The sequence below is a fragment of the Xenopus tropicalis genome, chromosome 7 (assembly GCF_000004195.4).
Source record: "Xenopus tropicalis strain Nigerian chromosome 7, UCB_Xtro_10.0, whole genome shotgun sequence".
Taxonomy (NCBI): Eukaryota; Metazoa; Chordata; class Amphibia; order Anura; family Pipidae; genus Xenopus; species Xenopus tropicalis.
In genome coordinates this window covers 23,296,816-23,323,144 of record NC_030683.2, presented here as the reverse complement: position 1 = coordinate 23,323,144, position 26,329 = coordinate 23,296,816, and positions in this window count along the sequence as shown.

Below are 26,329 nucleotides of genomic sequence, written 5' to 3'. Positions count from 1 at the left end.
GAACCTTCTATAGCAAAATGCCCAAACCCTTGGATAATTTTCTCCCCTCTCTTTTTATAATATCTGGCCTCAAAAACACCCCAATAAACAATTACCCTCAGAAACATGCACAAGACCAAGTCCTATATGCATAACATGGTCACATGGCTTTTCTACCAATCAGATTGCGTGATGGGGCTGCTTTTACCTACTTATTGAGTGATACATGCATTATCAAGTTCCTTTCACCTTATATCTGTGTGGCTTCTTTCCCTTACAAATTCATTTTCAAATTCATGTTTGTTATAACTAACATAGACACTAACCCCTATATGTAATACAAGGCATATAGAAACCAATATGATGTTTTACTTTTAAACAGGTGACCACTAAATTCTACCTGCCAATTGGTTGCTATGAATTACTGCTCCTGGGCAAATTTGTGCCGTATATTACATAACCCCATTTAACTAAGGGGCATATAGGTTGATTCTAATGAAAGTTTGTGGATGCTAAGGCTATCCAAAGCCAAGCTAACCAATACCAATTTCCTACAACACCCAGGACAAAATGTTATACAATGGCACTGTATTTAGCCTGCTATTTGTGCTGGTGTATTATTCATGGAACTGGCATTGTATTTATCCTGCTATGTGCTTAGGGGGGCATTATACATGGAGTTGGCATAGTATGTATACTGCCATGTGTCCTAAATAAAAAAGATTTACTATACCCATCTTGTTATGTGTTCTGGGGTAATTTACCAGGTGTTTTAAAAAAAAAAAAGTTATGATACATAAAATTGCAACTGCTTTATTCCTGCCATACAAGGAACTGGTCCTGGGATACTAGTGTATCAAGAAATATGTGTAGAAAATGCCTGTAATCAGCCCCACCAAACAAAAATTATACCTCCAATTCAAGAAAATTGTGACAAAAAAGAGATCTCAAATATTTTTAGGTTCATGTTTTTTTTTAAGCAGAGAATTTGGGGATTTATCAAGAAAAATAAATCTTATTATTTTTCAGTCAACATTTTTTTCCATGATTAAATGTAATTCAACAATTAGTTCTTTCTTAAAAATGGTAACCATAGGGGAAAAAATAAAAAATATAATAATAATAATAATAATAATAATAATAATAATAATAATAATAATAATAATAATAATAATAAAGAGTTGCAGATAATAATAATAATAATAATAATAATAATAATAATAATAATAATAATAATAATAATAATAATAATAATAATAATAATAATAATAATAATAATAATAATAATAATAATAAAGAGTTGCAGATAATAATAATAATTATAATTATAATTATTATTATTATTATTATTATTATTATTATTATTTACCATGATCATAACTAATATGATCAAATATTGCATTTTTTTTTAAAAAAAATCAGGAAAATGAAAAATCACACCTTAAATAATATTTTTAGGTGAAGGCATTTTGGGGGGTTGAAGATCACTTCATGAACTGCAAATACACCAAACACTCGGTCCTGTCTTATACTTACTGTATGTTATGATTTTTATTGCGCCAGTATATTATGCAGCTCTTTGCAAAGATTATACATCATTCAAATCAGTCCCTGCCCCAGTGGAACTTACAATTTAATTAGTTTTGCTAATTTAATGCACCTAGACTGTTATAGCTTAAACCCTTTTTTCAATTGTACCGTTTGGTCAGTGTATTATATTACATATTCTTAATTGACGAATCCATTGTTGGGAAATCCAATTCTCTTAGTATTTTTTTTTATTGAAAACTGTCTCAAAATACGATTTACTAAATTTGATAATATATAGCAATTTTTAAAATGATTAGAAAACCAATAAGAATATAAAACTAAAAAGTAGAATTTACTCTATTTTGGACTTCATTTTAGGGGTACAGTAGATTCTGATTTTCATGGTTTGAAACCATGACTAAACTCGTTTCCACAAAAACTATAAATGTCTATTTGTTTATTAAAAGATCTAAATTGAAAAAGCATGCATGACAAAGAAAAGTTGTGAAAAACCGCAACTTTTTTGTATTGTTGCACAAATACAAACCAAAAACAAATAGTCAAAAAACCCCAAAACCTCTAAAACTACAAAGCAAAGAAACATACTGAAGTTGTATGTAGAATTTTAGATGGTGTGTGTCTTTTGGATTTGTTGCAGTTTTATTGCATAAAGCATTGAGAAAAAATTCCAAAAAAAGAAAAAAACATTTTTTGGCGACAACATCGTATTTTTGTGCAAAAAAATACGACCATGTAAAAAATACACAAGTAATAATTGTAAATAAAGTAAGGCCGTGTATTTTATATGTACTACATTCTGGACTCCAACAGCATAAGAGTGTCTCTAAGTGATTATAATGAGAAAACGTTTAATTGTGACCAGAAAAAAAAAATGCCACCGTGTGATGATGGAATGTTTTCTTGTATGAAATTGGAAAAATCTGGTTCCTAAGAACAGATCCAAATCACTTGGCATTGGGAAGGTAATTTGTTACCCTGCATCCTCTTGGAAACAAAACGCAAATCCCACTAGATTGAAGCCTAATATGTGTCTCGGTGTCCAAAAGAAAGGATAAAACGGGACATTTGTGATTTATTTTTTCTTTTTTTTTTCCTGCAAAGTTTCTTGCTCATGGTTCCAACAAGAATTGTACCAGCCAAAAGGGGAATGATAGGTTACTTAGGACACAAGCCAGATCTGTAGACACCTTTTCTTTATACCTTTCCAAATCTCCAGCCTGCTTAATTATGATTAATTGTCACACAGATAATCAGATACAGCTTCAAAAGGTTGGAGATGACAGTCCAAGGACACAAGGGAAGGAGGAAGGTATGCCTTTGTTTCTAGAAAAAAAAGTCCCTTCCTTAGCTCATAACCTTTTCTCATTTTAACATTTCCAAACAGAATTAATACTGTCAGGATATTGGTCCTGTTACTGGGGATTAAACTTCAACTGTAAAATTTTTGCAGCTGTCAGACCTCCTGTCAATAAAGTGATGTTGGGGTGCCCTCCCATTTCAATATAAACAGTCTCGGATTCCTCGACTATATGTCAATACTTTCTGGGTGGTGAAGGGAATGGTAGGAAGAGGTAGAGAAAATGAAAACAGACGTTCATCACAGCTATTGCAACTGCAGTAGCCTTTTCCACTGATTTCCTTTTCTCGCTTAAAAAAATACCATGAAAGGCAATGGAGATTTCATTGTGCCAGCTCTTTCCTCCATCTACGGCCCCCTTGGCTGAGTTACGGATCACAGTATGCCTTTTCCAGTCTAACAAAAGTGCTTGGGCTTGTTCGGCTCCTATTACGAGGAAGCAAATCCCCTGGTTCCAGGCGCCAGTGTTTTGGCTTTTGGCTTTTTTCCCAGTATTGTTTCCTTCATTACATTCCATAGTGCTTCTCATCCAGTTAATGTTTGCACTGGGAGGTCCAGATATTCAGCAATCAGCTCTGAATGTTTTTTTTTTCCTTTTTTTGTTTAGAATTGCAGGTTTCTAATACACTAAATACAGAGCAAAATGTACAGGTGGATAAGAAGTTTTTCGACATATCTTAGTAACAAATCATGTGCATCCACTCCTGTTTTCTTTGTGTGTAATACCAAGTCTACATTATATTTCCAGTTATGGTTTGCTGAGGATAGTAATACATTAACACATTAAAGCAAGTGCCCCTCTGTCACTGTTTAAATGATGTTCAATTGATACAGTTTAAAATGCAAATGCATTATAAATGTGGCATTAAACCACACACAAAAATGGCCCTTTGTTATTACTGGCAAATATAGACTGTTTATAGGCAGGATTTATCTTCTATTTAACTTCTGTTATTCAGACCGCAAAATATTAGATCATTGCTCTTTGTATACAGTAGACCGAGCAAACATATGATGACCTCTTGCATTTCTTATATGAAATTTGGTATTCTTCATTGGCAATTATAGTACAGACCTGTTATCCAGAATGCTTGGGACCTGGGGTTTTCCCCAGGATAAGGGATCTTTCTGTAATTTGGATCTAAGTGACTTAAGTCTGCTAAAAATCATTTAAATATTGAATTATATATTATATAATTATAATATTGAACCCAATAGGACTGTTTTGCCTCCAATAAGGATTAATTATATCTTAGTTGGGATCAAGTACAGGTACTGTTTTATTATTACAGAGAAAAGGGAATCATTTAACCATTAAATAAACCCAATAGGGCTGTTCTGCCCCCAATAAGGGGTAATTATATCTTAGTTGGGATCAAGTACAGGTACTGTTTTATTATTACAGAGAAAAGGGAATCATTTAACCATTAAATAAACCCAATAGGGCTGTTCTGCCCCCAATAAGGGGTAATTATATCTTAGTTGGGATCAAGTACAAGGTACTGTTTTATTATTACAGAGAAAAGGAAATCATTTAACCATTAAATAAACCCAATAGGGCTGTTCTGCCCCCAATAAGGGGTAATTATATCTTAGTTGGGATCAAGTACAGGTAATGTTTTATTATTACAGAGAAAAGGGAATCATTTAACCATTAAATAAACCCAATAGGACTGTTCTGCCCCCAATAAGGGGTAATTATATCTTAGTTGGGATCAAGTACAGGTACTGTTTTATTATTACAGAGAAAAGGGAATCATTTAACCATTAAATAAACCCAATAAGACTGTTCTGCCCCCAATAAGGGGTAATTATATCTTAGTTGGGATCAAGTACAGGTACTGTTTTATTATTACAGAGAAAAGGGAATCATTTAACCATTAAATAAACCCAATAGGGCTGTTCTGCCCCCAATAAGGGATAATTATATCTTAGTTGGGATCAAGTACAGGTACTGTTTTATTATTACAGAGAAAAGGGAATCATTTAACCATTAAATAAACCCAATAGGGCTGTTCTGCCCCAATAAGGGGTAATTATATCTTAGTTGGGATCAAGTACAAGGTACTGTTTTATTATTACAGAATAAAGAAAATAATTTTAAAAAATTAAAATAATTTGCTTATAATGGAGTCTATGGGAGATAGCCTCTCCTTAATTCGGAAGTTTCTGGATAACGGTTTTCCAGATAAGGGATACCATAGGAAACAGACCTAAATAATAATTACAAAATAATGAAATAAATTGTTTTTTTACACAATTTTAAAGTTTTTGTAAATATAACTAAAGCAGTATGTGTCTGTTTCTTGTAATTCTTTTCACTACTTGACCTGACTAGATAACATGGACCACTGAAAAAATGTATATGTAGTCAAATCTCCTCCCACAATGCCCTGCACACCTCTGTGATTATCCTTCTTTCCAGATCTATTAATCAAAGAACATACAGAGCATCATGGGAAATGGGGTCTTGGCCCAAGAAGAGCTGACTATTGTTACAGTGTTTCAGTAGTTCTAAAAGGTTTTATATATATATTTGATATATATTAAACAAATTTACTTGCCGCCCTCTGAATAGAAGTTGCAAAGGTATTTATTATTTATTGAAACCAGGTCCAAAGCCCAATGTTATATACAGATGAAAATAAATGTGGGAGGGGCATATGTTGATGTACATCATGGGAGTCAATAGGTACAGAAGAAGGTGAACATATGGAATTCTCAGTGTTATTTTGCCCTGCTGAAGTTTTTCATTGAGGTATGGGATCAGTTATTCCGAATGCTCGGCATCTGGGGTTTTCCAGATAAGGGATCCGTAATTTAGAACAATAGGATTCTTTCACCTCTAATAAGGGTTAATTATATCTCAGTACAAGATCAAAAAAAAAAGAAAACAATTTTAAAAATAAGAATTATTTGCTTAAAATGAAGTCTATGGGAGATAGTCTTCCCATACTTCAGAGCTGTCTGGTAATGGATTTCCAGATAACAGATCCCATAACTGTAACAGTGTTTTCTTTTACTTGTGACTCTCATTTTTTGATAAAGATTGAAATTTTAAAATTCTTTTTACAGATACAAGCATTAAATCAACTAACTGTCTTTGACGTTTCATGTGACAATTAGAAAAGTATTCTGACTAGTGATGAGCGAATCTGTCCCATTTCGCTTTGCAGAAAAGGTCGTGAATCTTTTAAAAGATTCAGAAATGGTGAAAATGTTGCATGTCAAAAATATTTTTTTTTTTTGCTGCAAGTCATTTTTTTGACGCACACAACAATTTTTCCATATTCCATGTATATATATCAAAATCATAGGTTCTATTGATAATGGAATGTATCCCATTTCTCTTTGCCGAAAAATTTGTGAAATGACGAAAAATCCACGAAACGCATTTGGCACACAAATTTTTTGCGCGTGTCTTTTTTTTGTAGCATGCGCCATTTTTGCTGTGATCACATCTTTTTTTTACATGCCCATTCTTACACGCCTATTTTGGTCGTGACTGCACCTATTTTGACGCCACTCCAAATTTTTCTGAGGCTGATTTTCGCTGAAGTTTTCCAAGACAAAGGCAAAATGCGGAAATTCGCTGCGAATCCATGCTTGCCGAAAAAATTCACTCATCACTAATAGGTTCAATGACCCAGATGCCTTTAGGCAAAGTCCATATTTATCTGCCCATAATTTTTAATTGAATGCAAATAGGCTCTGTAGCTGGTAAGTTTTTTTCCTATCCTTGTCAGATGTACAGGGAACCATTTACTGAACAGGCCTGAACTTACTGACATCTGGTTCATTTCTGGATTTGGTTGTAATTTATAGTCGTTATAAAAATCCTGTGCCAAACAATTCCAACGTTTAAAGATACTGGAATTCCAGCTGCAGGTTAAATACACGCCATTTAAGACACATGTCATTGTAATAGGGAAACTGGCGGCAGGAACAGTTACATTTAACATTACTTCTAATAAACTGAGCAATATTGCCAGTTCATTTCCATTTATATGTATTGTACGCTGCCTTATAATTCTCTTCCACGCGGGATGCTATATGTTTGCGCGAAACGCAATAAAATACTCAGAGGATACATTTATGGAAATGAATGCCATTTTTAATTTTCCTCTTAAGTAAGGCATGTTAAATAGGTTTTCAATATTAATTCCGCACACAGGGTTTTATACGGCTTTTGCAGAGATTGGTATTATTTTTCTGAATAATACAGTAACGCCGTTTCACTCGCTGACGTTGATACATTTTATTTTTGGCTTTAAGTTTTATACAGAGGAACAGATGACAAAAAACAAGAAAGAAGCGATAAAGCAAAAAATATTAGTCTCCGTTAAACCACAAAATGTCAATGATATTTTAATTTAGACGCTGAAGAATAGAATTACAATACAGGGAAGGGACAATTTATAAGTAATATTATATATATACAAAAAGACCAACATAATATACATTGATTGCATGCAAGACTATCTGGAAATGTGTACAAAAGGAAGAAATGAGTTTTTATGGTTCCTCCTAAGTACCTTCCCAAATAACATCAGTAATAATTATTGCCAATTAATCCCCAAAGAGCGTTTCAAATGTAGCAACAGAGGCATTAAAAAAGTCATATTTAAAATGCAGACAATTTATTTTTTGGGCTTATTTCTTCTGTTGTCTAATATTTTCATAAAACACTTAATCTCATATTTCAAATTACACATTTTTATGTGTGTAACTGCATTGCATTCATTACCTTAAGAACAATGTAATCTTTCTTCCCAGCCCCTTGCACAGGCTAAAAAAAAAAATCATGTTTATTATAATATGCTTATTGCCTACTTAAAGTTCCTTAATATTGTAACTTTGTAAGAAATAGTGATGGGCGGAATAATTCAGCAGGCATGGATTTGCAGTGAATTTCCGTGTTTCACCATTGGCGGATTTTTTGGCGAAACTGGCGACAGAATTTGCCATTCAAAAAAGTCTGGTGTCAAAAAATTGTCGCTTGCATCGGAAAAATTTGTTGCGCATGTAAGAAAAAATTATGCGCACCGTTTTCGCCGTTTTTTTTTTCTTTTGCTAGATTCATGAATTTTTGGGTGAAACGGGACAGATTCGCTCATCACTAAACTTTAGCTTTAACAAAGCTCTGACTGCTACTGTGAAAATGTATATTTTAGAACTGTTCTAGATGACAAGAGACATAGGGGCTAAAGTAATAAAACATCACATAGAAACCAACAGCAGGAAGTATCTATGGATTGTTTTATGTTATAATATAATAGGCACAACATGGCCATTTGTATGTTGACACATATGTGGAGGTGTATTCATGTCCCACTCCTGCCCCTTGCCAGTTCCCTATCTAGTGTGTCATTCAGATGTGCAAGTTGGCAAGTTCTGGTTTAGCACAGACTGCCTCACAGGGACTGTGCTCTGCTCCCCGTGCCATAATGCCATAATGCAGCAAGACCCCCAACTGCAATGGGTTTTTAGTTTATCTTGTTTGTCCTTTAGCGCTATTACACTATAATGATCCCCATATTTTAACGGGGTGTGCTTCTTGAGTAGGGATGAGCAAACATTTTACCCTGGTGCCTTATTGCTCATGAGTATATATGAGCCTATAAATAAACCCCTTTTTGGCACGAAACGCGTCAGGCTGTTTGAGATGCTTTTTCTTTAAATAAAATAAAATGTGTTTTAACTGCACCTCGCTATTATTTAATGGTCCAGTTTTTCTTGTGCCAGCCTTTTCTCTCTATGAAGTGATATGTTTGTAATTTTTTCCAGTAAACTGAAGGTTTTGAGGCTTGTGCAGCTAGACCCCTCAAATTATTTGGTGAATTCACCCCCAAAAAACGTGGTTAGATTATTTCTTTATTTTGATTTCAAACTTTTTCACTAATCTGTCTTAGAATTTCTTCATGAGGTTTGTTTCACCAAAAAAAAAATTGTTCCCAGAAAACTTCATTAATTTACTCCTGGCTTTCTATATCTGCTGCTTCTTTGCACTCTGGAGAGACAGCTTTATTCACCACAGTACATAATCAAGAGGAAATTAAATATGGGTTTTGGTCAACCTAATTTGGAGAATTTCAGGTCTGAACATGTGGGAGTAAGGATTTCTAGATGGTACAATATTGATGGACAAGTTGCTGCCATGTTTGGAATAAATAGGCAACACAGGAGCCATGTTTTTATATGAAGAACAGTTCAAGCTTAAAATGCCTTACGCAATGTAATTAAACCTTAACATTAATTATAATTGATTTCCATGAAATTTTTTGGTTTCAGAAATTTTCTGTGGTTTTAAAAAATGTATGTGTGTGTGAAAATGCCCCAAGTTTGTGTATCACTCATTCATGGGTCATTACATTTCATGCAATTGATTCAACTCTTGCTGATTCTTAGATGTAGCAATGATCTAGGATGGTCCACTGTCCATCATAACAGGTAAATATAACTTTTTAACTAGGTATCTCCAAGACAGCCATGCATTTTAACCAAATTAGCATTTTTTAGTTGCAGATTAAAGTGGTATGGCATCTGCTACCTGGAAACCTGTTATCCAGAAAGCTTCAGATTACTGTAAGGACATATCCAATAGACTCCATTTTATTAATTCATTCATTTTTTTAAAAAAAAATATGTTCTTTTTCTCTGTAATAATAAAACAGTACCTTGTACTTGATCCCAACTAAGATATAATTACCCCTTATTGGGGGCAGAACAGCCCTATTGGGTTTATTTCATAGTTAAATGATTCCCTTTTCTCTGTAATAATAAAACAGTACCTGTACTTGATCCCAACTAAGATATAATTACCCCTTATTGGGGGCAGAACAGCCCTATTGGGTTTATTTAATGGTTAAATGATTCCCTTTTCTCTGTAATAATAAAACAGTACTTGTACTTGATCCCAACTAAGATATAATTACCCCTTATTGGGGCAGAACAGTCCTATTGGGTTTATTTAATGGTTAAATGATTCCCTTTTCTCTGTAATAATAAAACAGTACTTGTACTTGATCCCAACTAAGATATAATTACCCCTTATTGGGGCAGAACAGTCCTATTGGGTTTATTTAATGGTTAAATGATTCCCTTTTCTCTGTAATAATAAAACAGTACCTGTACTTGATCCCAACTAAGATATAATTACCCCTTATTGGGGCAGAACAGTCCTATTGGGTTTATTTAATGGTTAAATGATTCCCTTTTCTCTGTAATAATAAAACAGTACCTGTACTTGATCCCAACTAAGATATAATTACCCCTTATTGGGGGCAGAACAGCCCTATTGGGTTTATTTAATGGTTAAATGATTCCCTTTTCTCTGTAATAATAAAACAGTACCTGTACTTGATCCCAACTAAGATGTAATTAATCCTTATTGGAGGCAAAACAATCCTATTGGGGTTTAATTAATATTTATATGATTTTTAGAAGACCCAAATTATGGAAAGACCCCTTTTCCAGAACACCCCAAGTCCCGAACATTCTGGATAATAGGTCCCATACCTGTATTTGAAAATAAATAAAAAATCCACTTTAAAGTTGGCATGGATAGTCCTGTGGGTTTAGTGGCGGATGAAGAAAACCTGAAGGTATTATGCAAGATGTGGCAAATCCATTCTATCACGCCATCTGGAGATGTTTTTATGATCCAAACTCCCTTCCCTGTTTGAAATGCAATGCAAATGTAACCCCAGTTAAATGATATATATGTTTTATTTTTGCCTCAGGGGTATTTTATGGTTCAGCAACAACTTTTGTTAAAAGAAAACTATAGCCACAAACAATGTAGCTCTCTATAAAAAAATATAGCTCATATGTAAAACCCTGCTATTGGGTACTCCTAAATAGAAAATTGGTATTTTAAGAATTAAGGGCCGCCCCCGGAATCATAGGATTCACAGTGCACACAAACAAGCCAAGGCACACATACATGCTAGGCCCCATCAGCCAATTAATGGGCAGAGTTCTGCCTTTTACTCCCACACTACTTCCTGTTACGGTTAGAGCTGCATTATTTCCTGTCAGCTGATCTCTGAGGGAACACACAGCCCATCACTAAATGGCGGCTCAAGGGAAAAGATGTAAAAGGGCAATATTTACTGATATATATATATATTCTAGATTGGTGAGATTCTTTAATAGGTCACTTAACATAATACAAACTATCTATTGTTTAAGTATTCATTCTGGGGGTATAGTTATCCTTTACCAGTGGTACATGAGCCCTTATGGCTTCTCCTTTGCAATTTTTTTCATATAGTTTATGCCTTTTTTCAGTACAAACCATCACCCATATATTTTGCACAATGGTGGTATTCTAATTGGTAGGTATCTAGATTAGGGAGGTGTAATGCAATACTTTTATCTTGTATGTAATGCTGACACCTTTAATGGTAAATAAAGGGAAACATGAGACAGGTTGCAAAGAATGATTAAGCGCTGGGCTTTACGGCGCATTTAATAGTAAATAACCTTTTCCTTTAAGATAAAACTTTTTGATATTCGAAATGACCGACTTGAAAGAAAATAAAATTATCCCTAATTATACAAAAGGGAACCAAACTTTAGCTGTAAACAAGATAAGCACCTCAAACAACACTAATAATTTTAATTAACATTTCTCATTTCCTTTCACCTCTGCTCAAGGTCATAAAATACCTTTTTTTTTTTTTTTTTTATATTCGCCATACAGTGTTATGAAATAAATTTTGTTACTGCACAAAAGGAAAAAAAAAAAAAAAAAGGAAAAGGTAAATAGCTATTTCTGTGGCTAATGAAAGTCTAATTTAATTGTGTGATAAAGCAAAAAGACTGCAATTCATAAAACAGCAAGCAGACAGTAAATAATTGCATTGGAGTGAAACTGGGATTTGTATTGGAAATATTAATTTGAATTACAATGTTGGCTGGAATGTATGGAAATATTTCATGGCATATAAAGACATGTAGCAACCAGGTGCATAGAGGGCCACAACCCTAATTTAGAGACTAGTTAATACACAAGCTTTTAGTGTTCACACTTCCGCCCTTAATGTTTTTAGGTTAACCGCTGCCTAAAGAAATGATACTAGTGATCCACATATTACAGAATACTAAAATAGATCAACGTCTATTGCAACAGAGAAATCAGGAACTCTTAGGGGCTGATTTACTAAGACACGATTTCGAATCCGAATTGGAAAAACGAACATTTTGCAACTTTTTCGTATTTTTTGAGATTTTTTCGGCGTCTTTACGATTTTTGCGTAAAAACGTGAGTTTTTCGGCGTCTTTACGATTTTTGCGTAAAAATGCGAGTTTTTCGTAGCCATTACGAAAGTTGCGCAAAGTCGCGATTTTTTCGTAGCGTAAACACTTGCGCGCAAAGTCGCGCTTTTTTCGTAGCGTTAAAACTTAAAAGGCGCAACGTTTCGCGCAAGTTGTAACGCTACAAAAAAAACGCGACTTTGCGCAACTTTCGTAATGGCTACGAAAAACTCGCGTTTTTACGCAAAAATCGTAAAGACGCCGAAAAACTCGCGTTTTTACGCAAAAATCGTAAAGACACCGAAAAACTCGCGTTTTTACGCAAAAATCGTAAAGACGCCGAAAAAATCGCAAAATTACCGATCATTACGAAAAAAACGCAATCGGACGCATTCGGCCCGTTCGTGGGTTAGTAAATGTGCCCCTTATAGTCAGTGTTGGACTGGGCCTCCAGGTTACTGGAAAACACCCTGTGGGCCCCGGTGTCCCAGATCCGATCCCCCCCGCCCCCAGGTGCTCCCACGATCCACTGTCTTTCTCCCCTGAGAAATGGTAAGTTCCTTTTAGGAGCGCTCAGGGGAGGGGATTGGAGGGTGTGGGGGGGCCTCGGCGAGGGCCCCGGAGGCAGAAGCCCCAGTGGGCCCTGCACCCCAGTCCGACCTTGCTTATAGTGTAGTATTTCAAATGCAATTCAGTTGCATTCTAATGTTCTATGGGTTCAAGCTGCTACAGATCGTTATTCTAAGGGCTCTGACACACGGGGAGATTAGTCGCCCGCGACAAATCTTCCTTGTCGCGGGTGACTAATCTCCCCAAATTGCCATCCCACCAGCGAAAATGTAAGTCGCCGGTGGGATGGCACACGCTGCTCAGGCGATTTCGGCAAATCGCCAAAGTTGCCTCGCGAGGCATTTTCGCCGATTTGCCGAAATCTCCTGCGCAGCGTGTGCCATCCCACCGGCAACCTACATTTTCGCTTGATAAAGAGCCCAGTAAGGCCCAGAACATTGCATTCTTCATGTCTGCTTTATATTAGAGCCAATAAAGTCACTTTAAAACAACATGGAAGATGAACCACTACAGAGCTGCAAAAGGAGCTGCATAGAATTGATCAGGTAGAGGTAATATATTCAGATCCTCTAGCACCACCAACATTAGGTTAAATACTTTCCCACCCCGCTTCACCCAACACTACAAGCATAATATATAGTTACATAGTTAAGTTGACTTGAAAAAAGACCAGATTCCATCGAGTTTAACCTCTCCAAATGAACCCCAGTGCACATATATATACACATGATCATGGTGACCGAGCTATACACATATATAAACTATCTATAGCAATATTTATACTAAACTGATAACACAGCAAAATATGGATCTGCCTCTCTGTGCTGGACCAATCACTGTCCAAATATTCCCACCCACAACTCCCTTGTTTCATTTTTCCCTTAGGCTGATGCCACACCAGGCGTAGGGCTGATTTTTTCGGCAAGCGGAAAAACGCTTGCCGAAAATTCAGCCCTACGCCTGCTACTTGTGCCTGCACCCGAATGAATGGAATACGCTCGGGTGCAGGCACATGTAGCCGATATACGCATGAAAACGCGAGACTTTGCATTCTCACGCGTTTTCATGCGTATATCGGCTACATGTGCCTGCACCCCAGCGTATTCCATTCATTCGGGTGCAGGCACAAGTAGCAGGCGTAGGGCTGAATTTTCGGCAAGCGTTTTTCCGCTTGCCGAAAAAATCAGCCCTACGCCTGGTGTGGCATCAGCCTTACTTCACAGGTGAACCACATTTAATTCTATCAACTTCAAAATGCTGGTAACTTCAATGGTAAGTCTCTCCAGTACAGGTATAGGATCCATTATCCAGAATGCTCGGGACCAAGGGTATTCTGGATAAGGGGTCTTTCTGTAATTTGGATCTTCGTACCTTAAGTCTACTAAAAAATCAATAAAACATTAATCAAACCCAATAGGATTATTTTACAGCCAGTAAGGATTATTTATATCTTAGTTGAGATCAAATACAAAGTACTGTTTTATTTTTACAGAGAAAAAGCAAATCAATTCTAAAAATCTGAATTATTTGATTAAAATGGGGTCTATGGGAGACAGGCTTTCCGTAATTCGGAGATTTCTGGATATCGAGTTTCTGGATAACGGATCCCATACCTGTAGTATGTAGCTCTTCAGAGGTATGTCTGTCTGTCTGTCCAGCTGTATGTTCTCTTTCTCTTTTCCAATATAAATTGGTAATCATTTATATTATATTAATTGTAGGTCCACATGGCCCATCCTATCATATACTGAGCAATATTTATCAAATATAATATTTAAAATAAATTATATTGTTTTGCAGCTTTTCATAAATATACCGTATATATATATATATATATATATATGTATATATATATATATATATACTGTTTTTTTGTAAACATTAAATATTACAAAAAACAAATATTAATGTGAACTGAGCCATAATTATATATATATAGGTTTAGATAAAACTACCTTTGCACACAGAGCACAATTTGTTTTGCTTGTCTCCAACTACGGCTTGTTCTGTCACTGATTAATAAATGTTCTTATTTTTGCTCAAAACTTATGGACTGTTTTCATTTTCTCTCTTTTTCTTCTTTAGAAAACTTGGTGAAGGCAAAGGCTTTTTCGTTATATCTGTTTGAGTTTGTTCCACGCCACATATTAAATGTACGAGGTCACTTGGAATATAATGTGCTGTGAAAGAATCTCATTAGGCTAAAATGAATGTAAAATGTGTCAATTTGATCCAAATGAGAATTGTAGTAAAACCATGTTTGATGTTCATGTGCAATAAATCTTTAACATTTGTCTGTAAAGTATTAGAGCACCCAGAGGGAAATCTGTATTTGTGATAGCAGCATATCTTCCACTGATTTCTCCTCTATTATCTGTTGGTGTATAGCCTAAAGATACACGATTTCTAATGATTTTGGTTTGAAATAAACAAAGAAATCTTCTGCACAAAATGAACTGTTACAACAAGTAGTACACAATGGTGATTCACATTTGCTTTTTTTTATATGGCCCGTGGTGTGACCGTGCAGCGTGATCAATTGCCTGACTTTTCCGCTCCAGACACTTCAAGCGGCCACTTTTATTCTGTCCTGCAGGGTGCGTGGTGCAGAATGACATAATATGTGCCACGCACCCTGCAGGGCAGAACGTAAGAGTGGCCGCTTGGAGCGCCTGGAGCGGCACAGTCAGGAAATTGATCATGCTGCACAGTCATAAATGAAAGAAGACTGCTTTATTTGCACACTAGGACCATCCACAAAAAGGACAATAGCCTAACGCATTTCGTGCGCAAGTGCACTTAATCATGTGCAACAATCACAGGGCCACTGGCTGGAGTGGCGCAGTCAGGCAATTGGTCTGCAAGGTCAGACACAGTCACAGCGCAGTCAGGCAATTGGTCAGTCAGCTTCACAGTCACCAAGGGCCACATAATAAGCCTCTGCTCATCCGTGGCCTAGGTCGGCCAGGCTTTCAACCAGTCCTGTCCTACGGCTCCCACAGGCTCCCATCTGGTCCTGGTTTGTCCTTGTGCCACTGACCATGGCACCCAGTAGTAGGCACGACCATGCCGAGTCCCTGTACCTGCTGCAAGTAACAAACTCACAGGTATGGAGTCTCCTACAGTAGCAATGTCTCCAGATCTAGACATACAGGCCTCCAACTCAGCAAGGTCAGTGTCTCCATTCTACTCACATAGTAACCAAGACTAAGGGGCCTATTCACAAAAGGTCGAAAAAATGAGTGTTATTTTTAGCATGCGTTAAAAATATTATCACTTCTTATATTTGGAGAATTAACGATCGATTCACAAAAAGACCACTTGTCTGAATTAAGAAGCAATTTTATTGTCGTTATTGATCTTGCAATGGCATATTTTTAAGCAATATTTTAAAGCATGCAATATATTCATGCGCTATTTCATAGCACGCGCAATTAGCGCTCGCTATTACGCACGTAACCTTTACTTCACTGATGCATCACTCTAGGGTGAACACATACTTGATTCTCTTCTTCACAATCCAACAAAAATCCAATTGCAAACTCCATCTTGTCTTCACAAACGCTTACGAACCGCAATTTTTTTTAGCAATGCCCACTCCAAGTAGGTGTTAATATTGGCACAAATTATCGCAATATTTTATGCTTTTAATGCTTCAAATATGTTTGTGAATTATGCGTTAGTATTATTTCTATTAGATAATTATCGCAATCGCTTTGCGATAATTGAGATTTTTGCGCATGCGATATGAGTAGTAACGCATGCGAAATGACTTTGATGAATTGTTACTTAATTAATGATCCCTTTTAAACGCATAAAACAACCTTTTGTGAATCGGCCCCTAAGTATCTTAATAAAAAATTTTGCCCGTGACTTTTGACACCCCTGACCTAGATTGAGAAATTAGGTCAGGGGTAAGGGTATCATTTATATAGGGCTTTTCTCCTGTTATAGGTGCAGTAAGTATTCTGGGACACCAGGTGATTAAGTGACTTGTCCAGGGTCCCAAGGAGTTGCCAGAGGGAATCAAACCAGGGTTTCTCACATCAAAGGCTGATCACTTGACTTCTAGGTGCACTCCTTTAACAAGCCATAGGGTGGTGGAGGCTATAATTGAATGCAATTATGGAGAAAAAACCCTTTATGTCTCCCTAAATAGAGATGTAGCGAACTGTTCGCCGGCGAACAAATTTGCACGAACATCGCGTATGTTCGCAGTTTGGGTTCGCGCCGCGTTTTCCGCCACATTTTTTATCATCGCAAAAGTATTGTACAATACGCCGCACAAGTCACACATGGCGTTTTTCCGCAAATCCCGTTTTCATGCTGTTTAAGCGCGACATAGCAAAAAAGCCGCGTATTTTCGCTAGAATAGCTTGCGTTTTTTGCGCAACTCTGTGCCAACAAAGTATTTTTCAGAGAAGTTTTTGCCCTTGATCCCCCTCCTGCATGTCACTGTCCAGGTCGTGGCACCCTTTAAACAACTTTAAAATCAGTTTTCTGGCCAGAAATGGCTTTTCTAGTTTTTAATGTTCGCCTTCCCATTGAAGTCTATGGGGTTCGCAAAGTTTGCGAATATTCGCGGGTTTTGGCGTATGTTCGCGAACTTTTTTTTTTAGGTTCGCTACATCCCTATCCCTAAAGCAGGGGTCCCCAACATTTATACCACTGAGCAACATTTTCATGTAAATAAGTTAAAGAGCAATGTAAGCATGAAAAAAGTTCCTAGGGGGTGACCAGTTAGGGCTGTGATTGGTTATTTGATGTCCCAATGTTATTTAATTATATAATTGCTGTGCTAATAAGCCAGACCTAGCATAGTTAGCCACAGGGACATTATGGAGCAATGTGCATGTCATTTGCCTACAGTTCCACTTAGGTTTCTATGGCAGTGCTATATGTATATCATGAGGCTTGTGAATACCTTTAGATGTAAGAGGGCTCTCGCTACATGTCTGCACTATAAATCATTGTATATACAAACACAAACAAGGAAAGTACAAATACAAACAAGGAAAGACCTTATATACGTGCTATGGCGGGAAACAAAGTAGGAGTGCTCGAGTGACATCATATTACATCATTAACAATAATTAACAATAACATCAATAACATCAAATGTAATATGACGTCTTGCTTTTGAAGTCCAGTTCAAAAGTCAATGAATCTAATTTCCTCGAGTTCTGCCCAGTCCCCAGATTGTCTCTTCAGGGAAACACAATTAACATTTCTGTTAATACGATTTCATGCTGGTTCCTCTGATCAAAAAAAAGCCTCAGTGACAGATGTCCCGTCCTAAAAGTGCATATTTTATGGAAATGGTGTCAGAGTTAACCCTTGCAGTGCTATAGCAATCCTGCTACTTAGATATAGTGCTGCTATGGTTTCACCAGTCCAAATCATTGGCTTAAGTGTAGCCGAATGAACCAATTATTGGTGTAAAATCAGCCAATCTGAAAATAGCTAATGACTTATCATGACACCGCATTTACAAATAAACTCTGATGTGGTGCTTGGTTCATGAATGTGCACATGAATAGATGGAGATAGACATGACGCATAAGGTACTGTACCTATACCTGGGCCACAATTGCTCAATGACAATAATTGTGCACCTCTCCAAACATAAGTTTAGTTGCAGTCTCTCTTTGTGCTCCATCTGTATGTGTCCCTTTTATATGCATAAGCCACATTAAATGGAAAAAGTATTTGGGAGCAACACAAGCATTAAAAATATCTAGGGGTGCCACATAAAAGCTAGGATTGGCTATTTTGTAGCCCTATAGAAAGTTAGCCTATAGAAAGTTCTGTTTCTCATTACATTAGGTTTTTATGCAACCAAAACTTGCCTCCAAGACAGGAATTCAAAAAATAAGCACCATCAAAGCCACTGGGAGCAACATCCAAGGAAATGGTGAGAAACATGTTGCTCCTGAGCCACTGGTTGGGGATCACTATAGATCTAGAACAAAAGGTTCTCAAGGGGCGTTCCTATTCGATAAAATTGGTGCAGATTAGACATTGACAGATCTATGGATTAGCTGAAAAGTGGACAGAAAATGGACAGACTGTGTTCTGGCTGGTCCCATGGTTCTCCTATATTTCACAGCCTTTAGAGGCTTAATTAGGTGAACTGTAGACAAAGTATCCATTTTACACCTAAGCTGCCCAAAAAGAGGAAATTCATTCATAAAATATATAAATTAAACATGGCAGACTTTGCTATTTGTCCATGGCATTTAGAAAATGGTCTTTAACAAGTTCTACCTATACAGGGGCATAAGGACTTTTTTATTTGATAGGTAATAATTCAGTTTACACAAGTAAATACAATGTTTGTTCATGTAATGCCTGGAAGTTTTATATCACAGTTTAGAAGCCAGTTAAATTGAGGTTAGCATAAGCAAAGGATAGATTACATATGTTGGTTTATTTAGGAACATAATTGATTAATGATGTAGTTAGGGTTTAGATAAATTACTAAGGGGTAAATACAATTCCCAAAAAATGATATATGCACTTACAAATAAAGGTGTCAGCAAGTAATATCCCTAAAGGCCAAATAATATTTGTAAGCATTTTGTTGTATCATATTATTACAGTAGCTAATATATAAACCATATTTGGTTACAGTAATTATTAACTATGTACACATAGTTGTTTTATGTCTCATTAATTTGCTTTGGCACATGTAGCTGCTATTAAAAAAATACCTTTTTTTTCTTTCTCCCTCTTTCTTTCTATAACACATTTATCCACAGCTTATTAGGCCATATTTCATAACCTGGGCTATTATTATTTTAAAATACTACATAATCAGCAGTCATTGCATATAAGGGGTGAGAGAACACAAGGGATAACCCGGTACTACCCGTGCAAGGTGGTTAAAAACGCAACACCAGTGCAGAAATAAATATGTATTTTATTGGCTCGCTCTAGTAGGGTATAACCAGTACCGGTTAATATGTTCTGACCACTTGAGGATAACGCTGACCAATAAAAAGTCAGTAAATGAAGGCACAAAAATAAATGTAGACAGTTGATAAGGCAGAAAGAAACAAGAAGAACTTTTTTTGGATATTGTAGTTGTCCCCTAGTAATTAATCGAAGCCGGAACTATATAATTACATTCCTAATTAATACACCATATGTAGAGTAGTTTATCCTTTGGGTATACTGACCTCAGTTTCAATGATTTCCGAACTTTTTAGGAGTTACAAGAAGGAATATTTAGTTGTGTAAATTTAACTATTTGGTTATTGTGTAGTTGTCTATAGGTAAAGACAACTGTACATAGTTACATAGGGTTGAAAAAAGACCAGTGTCCATCAAGTTCAACCCATCCAAGTAAACCCAGCACACACAACCCACACCTACCAATCTATACACTCACATACATAAACTATAAATACAACCACTAGTACTAACTGTAGATATTAGTATCACAATAGCCTTGGATATTCTGATTGATCAAGAACTCATCCAGGCCCCTCTTATAGGCATTAACAGAATCTGCCATTACCACATCACTAGGAAGGGCATTCCTCAACCTCACTGTCCTCACTGTGAAAAACCCCCTATGCTGCTTCAAATGGAAGCTCCGTTCCTCTAATCTAAAGGGGTGACCTCTGGTGCGTTGATTGTTTTTATGGGAAAAACGAACATCCCCCATCTGCCTATAATCCCCTCTAATGTACTTGTACAGAGTAATCATGTCCCCTCGCAAGCGCCTCTTTTCCAGAGAAAACAACCTCAACCTCGACAGTCTCACCTCATAGTTTAAATCTTCCATCCCCTTTACCAGTTTAGTTTCACGTCTCTGCACTCTCTCCAGCTCATTAATATCCTTCTTAAGGACTGGAGCCCAAAACTGCCCCCTATACTCAAGGTGAGGCCTTACCAGGGACCTATAAAAGGGCAAAATTATGTTCTCATCCCTTGAGTCAATGCCCTTTTTTATACAAGACAGCACTTTATTTGCTTTAGTAGCCACAGAATGACACTGCCTGGAATTAGACAACTTGTTATCAACAAAAAACCCTAGATCCTAGATGGCGGTTTTACCAGTAATGATGGGCAAATCTGTCCTGTTTTGGTTTGGTGCAAAAAAAATTTGTGAAAATGGAAAATGATGCACTGCAAAAACACTGTTTTGACGAACGGCAAATTCTTCATCCCATTTTGCTAAACAATAATGGGAATTCACCACGAATCCATACCTGGCGAAAAATTTCACTCACCACCTTTTACCAGTTGTTCCATGTTCATACTTTTTGTTACTTTATGGGTCACATATTATGTTTTGATGCTTTAGTGTTGGTTGGTAGTAATGTAAAGCCCCTCCAGCCAGGCAGATATATAGAGTTCCTAGGAGGTGAGGAACCAAATGGTTCTGGAAGGGAATGATCAGGGCTGCTTTAAAGGGGTGGTTCACCTTTGAGTTTATGTTTAGTATGTAATATAATACCTATTTATTAAAATATAAATGATGTTGTCTATTGTGTACTTACAATATAGTTATGCTTGATTGTTTCACTCCTAGTACCATTACATTAGAACTAGTGATGAGCGAATTTTTTCACCAGGCATGGATTTTCAGTAAATGTCCACATTTTGTCATTGGCGAATTGTTTCGCTAAACTTCCGGAAAAAAATGGCATGGAATAATTTATTGCGTGTAAAAAAATTGTGGTTGCGTCAAATTGGGCACGGTCACGGCATAATGTGGTTGCATATAAAAATGACTCGGCCAACCAAAAAAAATGTGGCCAACCAAAAAATCGTGCAACAAACATGTTTCAAGGTTTTTTCATGTTTTGTGAATTTTCTTGACTTTCACAGGACACATTCGTTCATCACTAATTAGGACATAACTTCTTAAATCCTTGCAGGCCCAATGGCAGAGGCATAGCTACAGAAGAAGTAAACCCTGTGGCTGTAAAATATTTTATATTTTTTTTCCACATCGCAGGTCACCACTGATTTCCCCTGGGGGGGGGGGGGTGAGCCACCTGTTCTTAAATTCCAATCTACTAGGTAAAATAAAAAGGAAAAAAAATCAGACCCAATTGCTGAAACGTATCTGCACCAAGGCATACAATACAACATTTTATAGAAAGAAATAATATTGTTCTGGCATTGATAAAGAAGAATTAAAGGTAAAAACTAAGTAAGCTTTATCAGAAACATCTATGTGAATACAACCATAAACACTCACAGAAATGAGTGATAGAGTCCTCTATCAGAAGAAACACAGGATTTGTTTTCTTCTTTTGTGTTCACATGTTCTTCTGTGTCAGACTTCCTTCTTTCAGAAAAATCCTTCAGGGCATGGCACAAGTTGCTCCTCTCTACTCTCTTCCCCTCCTTAGCCTCCCATCTCTACTTTCTCCCACTCCCAACTGTGCTGTATAATCTGAGCTACAAGCAGCCAGGTCTGCAGCATTGAAGCTACTGAGACCAAGCTAAAATGGCAGCTGCTATCTTAAACAAACAGAGGGAGCTAGATTGCACTATTGTGACTAACCTATTGGTAATATAATGCTGAAATGCCTTTCCTTCTGCTTTAAATACATTTTCCACCCAACTATGCAATGCAATCAGACCAAAAGTTAACATACCGTAAGACACAAAATAGGACTGTAGGTTTCCCACAAATCATCATGCTATTTAATTTGACTATGGATGGAAAAGTAACACTAGCCTACTTATTCAGCTGATGGCCAGAATAAGTGCATATGAACAGAAATGATAAGGAGTTTTGGTCTGTCTGTGGCAATCCTTATACAAATGGAAAAAATGCATCTGCAACTTGGACTGTGACCTGATCTTTGACCATATTTATAGTTTCTGTCAACATTCTACTTCCTAATGGGTCTTATGCACAGCAAAAAGTTATGAACAAGTTACAACAAAATACAGTTGTTCTCTTTATTATGGAGTATTGATTCAGAAAAAAAATAAACATCACTTCTCAATGACTACAGACTAACGCTGTATTTGGAATTCTGGCTTTACATTATTTTGAAAAAATGTAGCACGTGTACTTGCCAAGAGTTTCAGCATAGGTTTTGGCAGGCAAACCGAAAATAGCATGGGAAAAGTCTTCTTGAGAAGTTCCATCATTTTTGACAAATGAGTTTGCATCAATGTATTTGAGAAAAAATAACAAATTTTAATTACACTACCATTCTTGTACAAGTATAGAGTCAAGCATAGTATTTTATAGCTGTAAAAATGCCTATTTTTTATTTTATGTCTATTGATTTTTTTCTTATTAAAAGAAGCATTTTTTTTTTTTTTTGGCTTGAGTTTCTTTGGGAGCGCAGGGCTGAATAGTTGTTCATTAACCCAGTTTGCAATGAAATATACAGTGAATAAAAAAGCAATGAAATCTAAAGTGAATAAAAACTGACCAGCAGACTATACATTTCCACTTGTCAAATTAATAATAATATTAATAATAATAAGTACAATATTTATCACCATAAAAGTGATAATAATAATATATTATAATATAATATATATATTCAAAGTGTGAATGAAAAGCAAAAAATGGCACAATTGTCAAATATGGAATACGACAATTATATGCTTGATAACTTGAATTGTCCAATACAGTTTTCCTTTGGAGAGTGTTAGTAATGAACGATTTTGCTTCACCAAAAAATTTGAGAAACATTTAGCGAAATGTGTATAGTGCACAACTTTTTTGGCGCACACAACTTTTTTTGAATGCAACCGCAACTTATTTAACATATCCGCAACTTTTTTGATGAGACCACAACTTTTTCCTCACTCTGAGAATTTTTAAAGCTGTTTTGCAAAAACAATTCAGCAACTTATTGTACAGCGCTGCGGAAAATGTTGGCGCTTTATAAATAAATGTTAATAATAATAACTCCAATCCATGTCTGGTGAAAAAGTTTGCTCATTACTAAACAGTGTATTTAAATAATGATATTGTGTAAAGTAACGCCAGAATCCGTTTCCAATGATGAGTGAATCTGTCCCGTTTTACTTCGCTGAAAAATTCTTTGAAAAGATTTGCGACAAGGATGTGGGGCAAAAAAATTGTCACATACATCAAATTTTTTTGACGTGTGCAACAATTTTTCCATGCCGAATGTTTGCTCCCAGTTTGTGGAAAAAAAAGACCAATGGTGAAACGGGAAAATTCGCCGCAGATCCATGCCTGATCACTATCAGTTTAATTTCATTATTCTAATTGTCACCTTGTTTACCATAGAGAGTAGGCGAATAAGTAAACCATTACTGACTAGCAGGTACATCAGCAACCTCTCCAGTGGTCTTCTTTCTGTCATGGTTTATCCACCAATATGCATTAAAAGCCCACTAATGTCCTAAGAAACATGGCGAGGAGCATGCGCCTGTTTGGAAGACATATGTAACTTATGGCAGAACTTCACATTTTAGGCGTCACAAGCATGGCCTTTTTTTCAAAGCGTGGTGGGTCATGCACCCAATATTGAATGATAAGCCTGGGGGCTTAGCATTCACTGTTGAGTGCAGAGTACTTCATATCCCCATATTCAAGAGATTGCCCCTAAAGAACAGAAGAAGGGCCAGGATAGCAGTAGTTGAAAGCAAGGTGAATGTTTTTCCAAAAGTATTTTTGTAAAGTGTAATATGGGTTCTACATAGTAGAGCCAATATTATCCAGAGTCAATGAACCTCTCTCTATTTTTTTATAAATGTGGGAGAACATCAAAGTACCCAGAGGAAACCACTGCAGACATGGAGAGAACCTACACACTGCTTGCAGGTAGTGTTCTGGCTGAAATTAAACCTCCATGACTAGTCATGGGCGAAATGTTTCGCCAGGCATGGATTCGCAGCGAATTTCTGCATTTCGCCATTGGTGGATTGTTTCACGAAACTGATGAAAAAATTTGAAGCGTAAAAATTTGGCAAGCGTCCAAAAATTGTTCAAAAGAATAGCCCCGGGCGACAAAAGAATAGCCCCGGGCGACAAAAGAATAGCCACGGGCGACAAAAGAATAGCTGCGGGCGACAAAAGAATAGCCGTGGGTGACAAAAGAGTAGCCGTGGGTGACAAAAGAATAGCCGTGCGACAAAAGAATAGCCGTGCGACAAAAGAATAGCTGCAGGTGACAAAAGAATAGCCGTGCAACAAAAAATAGCTGTGGGTGACAAAAAAATAGTCACGGCCGACGTGTGGCATTTTCGCCGAATTTTTCGGCGAAGCGAAACGGGACAGATTCGCTCATCACTATCCATGACTAATTCAGCACTTCATATTCTTCTGTTCTCATGTTCTTTTCTTTCTTGTTGCAGCCTTGTATCTTATCCTACCAGACATGAATGATCAATGCGTTTAATCATATAGATTATAGAATTTATGTTAAAATAAGTGTGCCATCACTAAAGACATGTGTTGCTGGCCTCAGCTAAAGTTAACGGCAAATAGCAATTAGATATTTAATAAAATCTGACACTGATTCACCTTATTCCTATAAAATGGGGGCACTTCTAGACCATTTTGAATCTATTTGGACATTTTTTATCCTTTCCTCAATAGGCCAATGACGTTTTTTCTTTTGATTTGCAGTCCCAGAATGTAATCCTTTCCCACTTGTACTTGTTACTTTATTGATTTGGCTTAAGATATAAAAGATGTTCTTCTTAAACTGTTAATCCCATAAAAAGGGCCACAACAGCTTACAATACTCATTTATTAAGACTTCTTTATAAAATACGAGACATATTCATGTCAGAAAATTCCGTGACTTCATTTGTCCTTTTGTCTAGTCAGTTCTTGGTCTCCGATATTACTTTTATTTTTAAAAACTGTTGAGGATTTCACATTTCATAGGTCACTAGAGATGTAGCGAACTGCTCGCCGGCGAACTAATTCGCACAAACATCGGGTGTTCGCAAGTTTGCAAGTTCGAAAGTTCGAAAACTTTTCGCGATGTTCGCAATTTGGGTTCGCCTTAGGCGTTTTTCCGCTGCATTTTTTCTCGGCCTAAAAACTCCGCACAAGCCACACATGGCGTTTTTCAGCCTAGTACTGGTGACGTAAGCAAATCCCGTTTCCATGGTGCTAATAGTGCGAAATAGCAAAAAACGCTGCGTATTTCCGCTAGGTCTGCCAGCTGCCTTTGCGTATACATAGGAATAGCTTGCGTTTTTACGCAACGCTGTGTCAACAAAGTATTTTTCAGAGAAATTGTTGCCCTTGATCCCCCTCCTGCATGCCACTGCCCAGGTCGTGGCACCCTTTAAACAACTTTAAAATCAGTTTTCTGGCCAGAAATGGCTTTTCTAGGTTTTAAAGTTCACCTTCCCATTGAAGTCTATGGGGTTCGCAAAGTTCGCACTTTTTGGCGTAAGTTTGCAAACGGGTTCGCAAACTTTTTTTTTTGAGGTTCGCTACATCCCTATAGGTCACGTGTCAGATGTTATTATACTTATACAAAAGGGTTCAGCATGTATGTATGTATGTATGTATGTCTTTATTTATAAAGGGTACGCAGCGCTGTACAATATTACAGAATACAAAATTACACACAGGGAGGACAAGTGATATAATAAATAAATACAATAAATACATATATGTATATATAT